At 52.2% G+C, this 10,975-nt stretch overlaps 1 long non-coding RNA gene across 1 annotated transcript; it reads right to left on the bottom strand.

Moving 5' to 3' along the window:
* Nucleotides 1–2,940: 2,940 nt before the first annotated feature.
* LOC121462473 lies at nucleotides 2,941–8,089 on the bottom strand. The gene is made up of 3 exons (XR_005976326.1): nucleotides 7,957–8,089; nucleotides 7,345–7,395; nucleotides 2,941–3,556 (listed from the first exon to the last, which is right to left on the bottom strand). It is a non-coding gene; the product is annotated as an uncharacterized LOC121462473 (long non-coding RNA).
* Nucleotides 8,090–10,975: the final 2,886 nt, after the last annotated feature.

Raw genomic sequence — 10,975 nt, 5'->3', positions numbered from 1 at the left:
CCCAGTGCCCACCTCTGACTGGTTGGTCTTTGGATGCACAGTGCCCACCTCTGACTGACTGGTCTTTGGATGCCCAGTGTCCACCTCTGACTTCACAGCTGGGGTCCTGATGCTGTTATTCATCAGCCACACAAACCATGAGAGCCGACAAAAAAATTTTGTCTCAAGCTTCTAAGTTTTGGGACTGTTTGTTAGACAGCAGTTAAATATGTAACGATTGCGGGCATGGTGCATGTGTGTTTGTGTTTGTGTGTGTGTGTGCGTGTATACATGTGGGACAGGTGCGTGTACATGTCTGTACGTGTGAACACGGGAGGCCAGAACACATACTGATGTCTGATGTTCTCAGGTGTTATCCAGCACGTTTGAAAAGGTTTATTTTGTTTTATGTGTATGATTATTTGCTTATATGTATGTCTCTGCACCATGTGCATGCCTGGTACCCTCAGAGGCCGGAAGAGGACATTTGATTTCCTGGAGCTGGAGTTATAGTTGCAAGCTACCATGTGGATGCTGGGAATTGAACCCAGGTTCTCTGCAAGAGTAGCAAGTGCTCTTAACTGCGGAGCCATCTCTCTAGTTCCGCCATTAGCCTTCTTAAACATTTATTTCCAGTGTTTAGTTATTGTGTGTGTATGAACACATGCACATGTTTGCATGTGTAGAGATCAGAGGTCAACTTTTGGAAGTTAGTTCTAGCCTTCTGCTGTGTGGGTCCCAGGGTTTGAACTCATGTCATCAGACTTGGTTGCAAGCACCTGTATCTGCTCAGCCATCTTGTTGGCCCCTATTTGTGTTTTGAGACAAGGTCTATTACCAGCACCAGGGGCTCCCCATTTGGCTAAACTGGCTGGGTCCTTTCTCTATCTCACAGCGCTGAGATTGCAGGTGCCTGGCTTTTTACGTGGATGTTGGGGATCAAACTCAGTCCCTCATGCTTTCAAAGCAGACACTGTCTCCCAGCCCCACAGTGATGAGTACTCTATTGGGCTGCATCCCTTCCTGTGTCCCCAATACTGCCCTTCTGGTTTTTCTGGGGCCACCTTCCAAATAGGCCTGTGTTTGCTTCTGGGGAACTCAACCAAGAAGACAAACTATTTAGAAAAGAAACATATAGAAAAAGAAAATCATAAAACAGAAAAATACTGGGGGCTCCTTTTGGAAAAGCGCCCAGGACCAGAAGCTTCTCTGTTCACACTTCTCTCGCTGTAGTAATACTTAAAACCATAAAATACAACATTTTCAGAAAGCCTCGGTCGGGCCTCAGAAGATCCAAGATAGACGTGGGAAGCAGATTCTGGGGAAAGCGTGAACTTCTGGCTTCCTGCATTCAGCTAGCAGCTGAGCTGGAGACCTGTGATTGCTTGTTCGTGGGTGATGTGTGGAGGTCAGACGGCTGCTTTCAGAGCTGTGCTTTTCCTCTCACCACGGAAGACTGCAGTCAAACTCAGGTCTCCAGATTTGCAGGCAAGCATCTTTACTACGGAACCCTCTTGCCTGGCCAGCAATGGCACGAATTACTTTCTAGCTTTTTATATTTTACTTCATGTGTGTGGGTGTTTTACTAGTAAGTATGCATGTGTATCATGTGCATGCCTGGTGACTGAGGAAGTTAGAAGAGGGTGTCGGATCCTCTGGAACTGTAGTTACAGACAGGGTGTTGGATCCTCTGGAACTGTAGTTACAGACAGGGTGTCGGATCCTCTGGAACTGGAGTTACAGGGTGTCGAATCCTCTGGAACTGCAGTTACAGACAGGGTGTCGGATCCTCTGGAACTGGAGTTACAGACAGGGTGTCGGATCCTCTGGAACTGTAGTTACAGACAGGGTGTTGGATCCTCTGGAACTGTAGTTACAGACAGGGTGTCGGATCCTCTGGAACTGGAGTTACAGGGTGTCGGATCCTCTGGAACTGGAATTACAGACAGGGTGTCGGATCCTCTGGAACTGTAGTTACAGACAGGGTGTTGGATCCTCTGGAACTGGAGTTACAGACAGGGTGTCGGATCCTCTGGAACTGGAGTTACAGGGTGTCGAATCCTCTGGAACTGCAGTTACAGACAGGGTGTCGGATCCTCTGGAACTGGAGTTACAGACAGGGTGACGGATCCTCTGGAACTGTAGTTACAGACAGGGTGACGGATCCTCTGGAACTGTAGTTACAGACAGTTGTGAGCTGCTGCGTGACTCTGGAAATTGGACCCAGGTTGTCTGGCAGAGCAGCCAGTGTTCTTAGCTACCAAGACATCTTTCCAACCCCCAGGAACAATATTTTTTATTTTTTAATCATTTAAATAAGCATTGGAAGACCATGGTATGGAAATGTCACTGTTTTGAGTGTACAGTTCAGTGGCTCTCAGTGTTTAGGACAGTCACCACATCTCTGAAACCCTATCATCCCAGCTCTCACTCCATCCTGGGCCTTTGAGAGGGCTCAGCAGGTAGAGGTCACCAAGCCTGATTCACATAAGTTGTCCTCCGACCTACACACAGGCCATGGCACGTGCACACCCCCCCCAACATAAATAAATAAATGTATATATTAAAAATTTAAATATTCATTCTCACAAGTCCCTTGTCTGCTAGCCCCTAGTGGCCACCCCCTACCGTCAGTCCACAATCTCACTTAAATCTCACACAACTGAACAAGAAATGATAGTTTTATCCTTGTGTGTCTGGCTTACGTGATTAATGTGTCTCTTTCCCAGATGGTCTGGGGGCCACTCTGGTCACTGCTCCCAGGACCCACACGGCCCCTTCCTCCCGTGTGCAGGGGATGTGATAGGCTCAGACACTTTGTCCCACCCATCCTTAGCATCTCCCCTTCTCTGGGCCGAGCAGAATTGCCGGGCGAGGTTAATCAACATTCAGTCATGTTTCCAAGTTTAAATGGCGCATTTGTTTAATTATGTGTAAGCAGCAATACATTGTGGCTATTATCTAAATCACTATTTTATTTCCTGGATGTGGTTTTTATAATGCGGGGGTTCCGCTCCAGCTTTGCGCCATTAACAGAGAAGAGTTAATGAATATAAAAGCAGAAAGGCTAATTACACTTTAATTTACAATCATGGTCTCATTTTGGGACCACATGAAATCTGTTTTGAAAACAATTAAAAAAAAATTCTACACTTGTCCTGGTAAGAGGAAGGGATCCGGCCAGGAGCTGGGCTCTGCCTACCACGGCGTGGCTGAGTGGCTACGGCGGCACTCATTCCCTCCCTGGAGTCATGACCGGGTGGTGTAGGAGGCTGCACTGTGCCTTTGGGTCTTCAGAGTCCGTGCTGAAGGCTGGAGAGCCTCTCCAGGCTGCCCGTGGTCTGATGTCCCTGTGTGACCCCAGAGCATTTACATCGAGGTGAGCTGTAGATCTTTGCTGGACCCCACAGTGGTATGCGAGCTCTGAGGGTTTCTTTCACTTATTTCTTGAAATGGTCTGTTGGTGACGACTAGTCTAGAAGCAAGACTTGGTCCCTCGAAAATGCTTCATGGAGTCATGGCATCAAGGTGAATCAGGAATGATGACAGCTCCCCAAATGTCCTGATTCCTGTGGTTCTGGGGGGGAAGAAGAAACTTGGGGTAAAAGGTACAGCTGCTTACCTCTAACTCACAGCTGATTCGGGGAGAATTAAATTAAAAAATATATAGCGAGGAAGGGCATAGGAGAAGAGGGAGAGAAAGAGGGGGGAAGGGAGAGAATGCACCACGTAACTTATTTTTAGTGTGTTTATGGGTGTGAATGAATGTGTGTATGTGCGTGTGTGTGTGCACGTGTGTGTGTGTGTGTGTGTGTGCATGTGCATGCATGTGGAGGTCAGAGGTTAACCTCTGGATGTCACTATTTATTTATTTATTTTTTGCTTTTTCGAGACAGGGTTTCTCTGTGGTTTTGGATCCTGTCCTGGAACTAGCTCTTGTAGACCAGGCTGGTCTCGAACTCACAGAGATCTGCCTGCCTCTGCCTCCCGAGTGCTGGGATTAAAGGCATGCGCCACCACCGCCTGGCTGGATGTCACTCTTTAGAAGCCTACTGACATCCAACATTTTTTTTAAAAAAAATATTTATTTAATTTTGTGTGTATGTGTATACCTGAGTGTGTGCATAGCAAATCATGTGGGTGCCTGGTGCCCGTGGTGCCCAGAAGAGGGCATTAGATCCCCTGGAATTTGGAGTTATTGGTAATTGGGAGCCTCGCCCTGGCTCCCTGCAAGAGCAGCCAGTGCTGTTAACTGCCAAGCCATCTCTCCTGCCCCAACACCCTAACTGCACACTAACTTTTAAAAAAATTGTTTATTTTATGTTTTGCCTATCCATACAAACCCAGCTGGTGCCCGAGGAGCCACTGGGTGCTCTAGGACTGGAGTGGCAGATGGTTGTGAGCTACCATGTGGGTGCTGAGAACTGAACCCAGGTCTGCAGAGCAACAAGTGCTCTCAACCACTGAACCAGCTCTGCCACCCACTTGTGGGTTTGAGACAGGGTCTCTCACCGATTTGGAGTTTGTTGTTTAGGCTGGTTGGCCAGCAAGCATGGCGGGTCTCTCTACTCCCCAGTAGTGGGATTGTAAGTACACACCATCTAGCTTTTTAACTGTGGGTTCTTGGGGTGTAAATTCAGGTCCTGTGCTTACTTAGCAGGCACTTTGCCCACTGAACTCTCTCCCCAGGTCATTCTAACACCCCGCTCTGACTCCAGCGCTGGAAACCGATCCCTGATCTGACTCCAGCACTAGGGACCAAACCCCGCTTCGACTCCAGCTGGGGACTGAACTCCCCCCCCCCCCCCGACTTCAGTTGGGGACTGACCCTGAGACTTCGTGCTCACTAGGCAGCTCTAGGTGAAGGGATGGCAGATGCATTGCACAGTTCCTTCAACTTCTCAGTATTTTGAAAAATTATACAATAAAAATTGGGAGGAAGCTGGGTGGTGGTGGCATACACCTTTGATGCCAACACTCCGGAGGCAGAGGCAGGTGGATCTAGTTCCAGGACCACCAGGGCTGTTACACAGAGACATCCTGTCTTGAAAAAAAAATGGAAGGAAAACAAAACCATTTCTGGCTGAGGATGGAACTTAGTGGCAGACTGGCCTTGGATTCCAAGATTCCTTCCCCTGTGTCACAAGTGTGTCCCCATGCAAGCTTGATGTGTGACATGTATCTCCTTGATATGTGACAAAAATTCTATTCTCCTAACAGAGACGAGGTCTGCAAAAATGAAATAGATAATTAATCAATCGGAAAATAAATATATGCACAAAAAGGCAAAATAATGTTACTTTTGGTCTGTGTCTGTGAAGCCAGGCAATGGTGGCAGATGTGTCATGGTGTCATCTGTCAATGGGGGAATCTACACTAACCTGAGAGACCAGCCTCTGGGCATTTCCGTGGGGGGTTTCTTGATGACATTAACAGAGAGAGAGAAAGAGCCGCTCACTGTAGGTGGCACCGTTCCCTGGCTGGGATCCTGACTGTAAGTGGAGAAGGGAGCTGAGAAGTGGCATGCAATTGTCATTCTGTTTCTGACTGTGATGTGACATGAGCAGATGCTTCAGTCCCCCTGTGGTCCTCCTGCCTCCCCGACTGCCCTACTCACTGCCCCCCTCACTGCCCCCCTCACTGCCCCCTCACTGCCCCCCTCACTGCCTCCTCACTGCCCTCCTCACTGCCCCTCACTGCCCCCTCACTGCCCCCTCACTGCCTCCTCACTGCCCTCCTCACTGCCCCCTCACTGCCTCCTCACTGCCCTCCTCACTGCCCCCTCACTGCCTCCTCACTGCCCTCCTCACTGCCTCCTCACTGCCCTCCTCACTGCCCCCTCACTGCCCCCTCACTGCCTCCTCACTGCCCTCCTCACTGCCCCCTCACTGCCTCCTCACTGCCCTCCTCACTGCCCCCTCACTGCCTCCTCACTGCCCCCCTCACTGCCCCCCTCACTGCCTCCTCACTGCCCCCCTCACTGCCCCCCTCACTGCCTCCTCACTGCCCCCCACACTGCCCCCCTCACTGCCCTCCTCACTGCCCCTCACTGCCCCCTCACTGCCTCCTCACTGCCCCTCACTGCCCCCTCACTGCCCCCTCACTGCCTCCTCACTGCCCCCTCACTGCCTCCTCACTGCCCTCCTCACTGCCCCCTCACTGCCCTCCTCACTGCCTCCTCACTGCCCTCCTCACTGCCTCCTCACTGCCTCCACACTGCCCCCTCACTGCCCCCTCACTGCCCTCCTCACTGCCCTCCTCACTGCCCCCCTCACTGCCCCCTCACTGCCCTCCTCACTGCCTCCTCACTGCCCCCCTCACTGCCTCCTCACTGCCCCCCTCACTGCCTCCTCACTGCCCTCCTCACTGCCTCCTCACTGCCCCCCTCACTGCCTCCTCACTGCCCTCCTCACTGCCTCCTCACTGCCTCCTCACTGCCCCCCTCACTGCCTCCTCACTGCCCCCCTCACTGCCTCCTCACTGCCCTCCTCACTGCCCCCCTCACTGCCCTCCTCACTGCCCTCCTCACTGCCCCCCTCACTGCCCCCCTCACTGCCCCCTCACTGCCTCCTCACTTCTGTCCTCACTGAGATGGATAGCACCTTGAATTACCAAGAGAAACTGAGCCCAGAGTAACCAAACCGCTGTGGCCACCTGCTGCTTGCTCCTGAAATTCTAAATTCAGACTCTCCTTCTCCAGAAAAATCATTTAGGGAGACCCCATCACGGATGTTTGTTGTCTAGAGAGGAAGGGAACACTTGACTCAGAAGGGGTGGTGACTGCACTCAACTCTGGGATGTCTGTTTCAGGAAACATGACACAGCTGCTTGCTGCTCCAGTTTTCTGAGGAGATGGCTCAGTGAGCAAATCACTTGCCTCACAAGTGTGGGTTCAGTACATTGCTGGGGTTGGGCAGTGGTGGCGCACGCCTTTAATCCCAGCACTCAGATGGCAGACTCGGGCAAATCTCTGTGAGTTCGAGGGCAGGCGGATCTACAAAGCGAGTTCCCGGACAGTCAGGGCTATTCAAAGAGACCCTCAAAAAACCAACACACACACACACATCAAAAACCAATGCTGGGGATGGAGAGATGGCTCAGTGCCTAAGAGCTCTGGCTGTTCTTGCAGAGAACAGGGTTTGGTTCCCCACATCCACATCAGGTGACCTACAACTCCCTGTAAATCCAGGGGGATCTGACACCCTTTTCTGGCTTCCAAGGGCACTAGGCACACACACAAATATGTACGGACAAGCAGGCAAAACACATAAATAAAACAGAACCCAAGCCAACCATTAAACCAACCAACCAACCAACCAACCAACCAACCAACCAACCAACCAAAGAACCTGGGCATAGCCATACCTTGTTATCCCGGACCTGGGGAGGTGGAGGCAGGAGATTAACCAGATAAGCCTATTTGACAAAAAAGACAGTGCCTTGAACAATTATTGTCCTCTGGTCTCAGCATACTTTCTCTCTCCTCTCTCTCTCTCTCTCTCTCTCTCTCTCTCTCTCTTTCTCCTCCCCTCACACACACACAAACACACACACAGACACTGGGAATAACCAAAGTTAGATTTTTCTATAACATAGAAAAACAGATGACCCGTGAAAACCAGAGGAAAATTGCATCTATAGACTGATCCGGAAAATGGGATCAAGACAGCTGCAGGTAGGCACAACTGAGAAGAAATGTCTAATGCTTCCTTATCATTCAAACCTAACAGCATCCTCACACTTTCTGGGTTTTCTGAAGTTCTGTCCAGCTCACAAATTCCTGTGCTGTGGGGCCCACCCATGGGGAGTAGGTGCTAGCTTGATCACACCCCTGATCTTGACTGCTTAGGTCAAAACAGGCACCGCCTTATCCGGGTGCTTGGGAAAGGGCCGAGGTACAGAGAACCCAGGCCTCCCCCCCCCCCCGACCCCCCCCCCGACCCCACCCCCCCCCCCCCCCCCGCGTGCAGCCTGTACCTTAAGACTCCATAGCATTTTATTAAATCTTGCTTTTCATGGGAAGCCTGGGTTAAGATGATTTCTGTCATCGCAAACAGTTCTGATTCTGTATTATTTAATAGCACAAAGGAAGAGAATGGATCCAGGCCCGTCTGCCTGCTGGGCCGGCACCTCCTCGAGCGGAGCTATCTCCCAAGATTCTTGCTGTTCTCTGGCAAGCTTGTTCTGAGGTTGTGTAGGACCCTCAGACGGCCACCAGGAGGCACTAGGGGACAGACGGGAAAGACGGGGAACAACAAACCTGTGTTTCTGTCCTCCTGTGACAGAACGGGTTCTGTCTGACACAGAGGACATCTGGCAACTGTGGCCCCACCTAAATGACCCTTCCAGGTTCCAGCGTCCTGCAGGGGCCCACCTGAGGGGGAAATGGGTTTCTGCTAACCGTCTGAGGGGCTCAGCATGTCCTGCTTGCTCTTTGCTTTTCTGAAACCTCTCAGGTCCACAGCTATCCCAAGCTCACTCTGTGTTCCCTCCGCCCACTGCTTGATCTAGTCATTCTGCAGTGTGAATATATATAAACCTAGGGGCACTGTTTGGGTCACAGGCATGGTACGTTTCCTAAAGTTAGAACACCCCCCCCCCCCCAGAAGAGTGTGTTTTTGTCATTCTAAGAGAAATGGTACAGGATTCAGAGTCATTTTTTCTTTGGGAGAACTGCTGGTCTATGGTGAACTATTTATGCTTGAAGAGGGCACCCCTGATTCTCCCTAGGAGGCCCCACCCTTGCGATTGTAGTCATTGCCTGCCCTCCCAACCCCACCCAAGCCCTTTTGTCCCTTCACTTGGTTGAGAACTTTGGGGCTGCACTGGGCTAAGATCCACCGGCACCTCAGGCCTTAGCTTTCCTGCAGAAGAGAAGCCACATGGTATGCCATGGGCCCCTAAGACTCTGAAGCAGGGACAGCAAGGCCAGGACCCTCTGGGACCTGTAAAGTGGATAGAAACACCAAGGCCCAAGCAGGGAAGGATTTGTCGGGATTCTGCTGCAGAGGGGAGGCAAAGGCTCCCTACTGCTTGGTGGGGTAGGGGCCAAGGGGCACAGGTGAGCTTGGCCTTTGGGACAAGAAGATGGAACCCTCCCAGGCCACTGCTCATGGGGGTAATTTTCATCCTGGTCTATATGGACTCTGGCAGAAGTGGGGGAATAGTCTGGGGCTGGATGCCTGCTGTTGGGGTGCCCCTGCCTGCTCTGGTGCTTCTCCCCTCATCCCATCTTTTCATCTGCCTGAGATTTATTCCTAAGCCACGGAGCCTGGAAGTAATTTGCTGACAAAGCCGGGTCCCGGCAGGTGCTTTAATTGGTTCTGTGGGAGCGGATCTGGGAACGTCTGTTTAGAAGGAAATAGAAATTATGGTGGTGCCACTGTTCTTTCTCCCTGGCGGGGACTGCATGGTGTGTGGGGAGGACTGTGTAGGGTGGGGAGGACTGGGCATGGTGTGTGTGGAGGACCGTGCAGGGTGGGGACGACTGTGCAGGGTGTGTGGGGAGGACTGTGCAGGGTGGGGAGGACTGGGCATGGTGTGTGTGTGGAGGACTGTGCAGGGTGGGGAGGACTGTGCACGGTGTGTGGGGAGGACTGTGCAGGGTGGGGAGGACTGTGCAGGGTGGGGGAGGGGGAAGCTCTTCCATGTCAACCCGGTGTGGAAGCCCGGTCTTTCAGGCGGGTCCAGCCTTGGACTTGGGGTGGGGTGAGCCTCTCAGAACTGGGTCAGAGAAGACGAGGCGTAGAGCCTGACCCCAGCGCGAGACCTGCTGGATTGGGAGAGCCTTCCCTAAGGAAGAGCCTGCCCAGCTGGTCCCTCTGAGACCCAAATCACATTTGTCAGGTTCAGTCCCTGTCATACTTCCTCGCTGTTCTCAGAGTGACATTCAAGGTGACCTCTCATGGCCTCCCCACCTTGTCACCTTTGTGTCTTCATCCCTGGAGGCTCCCTGCGGACCCCACGCCCCCCACGCCATGCCAGCCCACCCAAGCAGGGTCACCATCACTGACCCACTTAGAAAAGCTGTCTGTGAGAGGCTGTGCTGCAGCCTGGCCTTGAACTGTGGCTTGCCTGCTGTTCAAGCCTCCTCTTCCCTAGAACACATGACATTGGCTGATCTTGCAAGCCCACGCCTTCCGGTGAGAGGGTCCTTCTCGCATTTCCCTCTGGCAAACTCCTAACCTCAAAGTCTGCTGATACCACCTCTTCGAGAATTCCGGAGCACTGTGGTCTCTCCCTGAACTCCCACAAGGCCCTGCTGAGCCCAGGTCTTAGCAGTGACCTCTGGGGTTGCTCCTGGGTGTATCAGGGTGTCCCTTACCATGAGAGGTCCCTTACCATGTGGAGCACCCCACGAGCTGGTGTTCTTCTCCAATGGTGAAGATAACTGGGGCCCAGATTCTGGTGTGTCGAACACTTGGAGGCCCTGGGCCTCGTGCCTGTCTCTCTTCCGGGGTGTTGTTGTTGTTGTTGTTGTGTGTGTGTGTGTCTGTCTGTCTGTGTTAGAGGTTACTTCTCATGGGTAGGGTAGGGGTGTCATGTCACTCAGTCCGCACAGAAGCTCAGGGTAGTCTGGCCTTCGGGTGCTGGGCATAGGCATGGACCATGGGCTGACCGTGAGACTCTGGCCCAGCTCATGGGCCGTTCAAACCAGAGCAGCCCAGTTCTGCCTTCCTATGCCTCCTGACCTGAGAGTGTTCACAACTGTGGGAGCCACGCTGCTTTTGGATGGTGGGAGAACACCAGGAAATGGAGCCCTGTCAGAACAAAGGGCGTGTGGCTGATGTTTCTGGGGGCCAAGGGCTGCCTTTTTCTGGTGTGATTATTTAGAAACCTTGGGATGGGGTTAAACCTGGGGTAGAGGAAGGCAGTATCTGGGTGGTGGTACCAGGAGTCCACATGTCAGTTGTCTCAGGCCTCAGTTTCCCCGGCAGGACCGCCTTATGATAGAGGGGAAGGTTCAGAATATGGACATCTTGGCACTCACCCCTTT

The sequence above is a fragment of the Microtus oregoni genome, unplaced genomic scaffold (genome assembly GCF_018167655.1).
Source record: "Microtus oregoni isolate MIOR12 unplaced genomic scaffold, Mior012 000025F_ref0000491, whole genome shotgun sequence".
NCBI classification, from domain to species: Eukaryota; Metazoa; Chordata; class Mammalia; order Rodentia; family Cricetidae; genus Microtus; species Microtus oregoni.
Note: the sequence above shows the minus strand (reverse complement) of the source record. Positions and strands in the feature narration are given on the sequence as shown.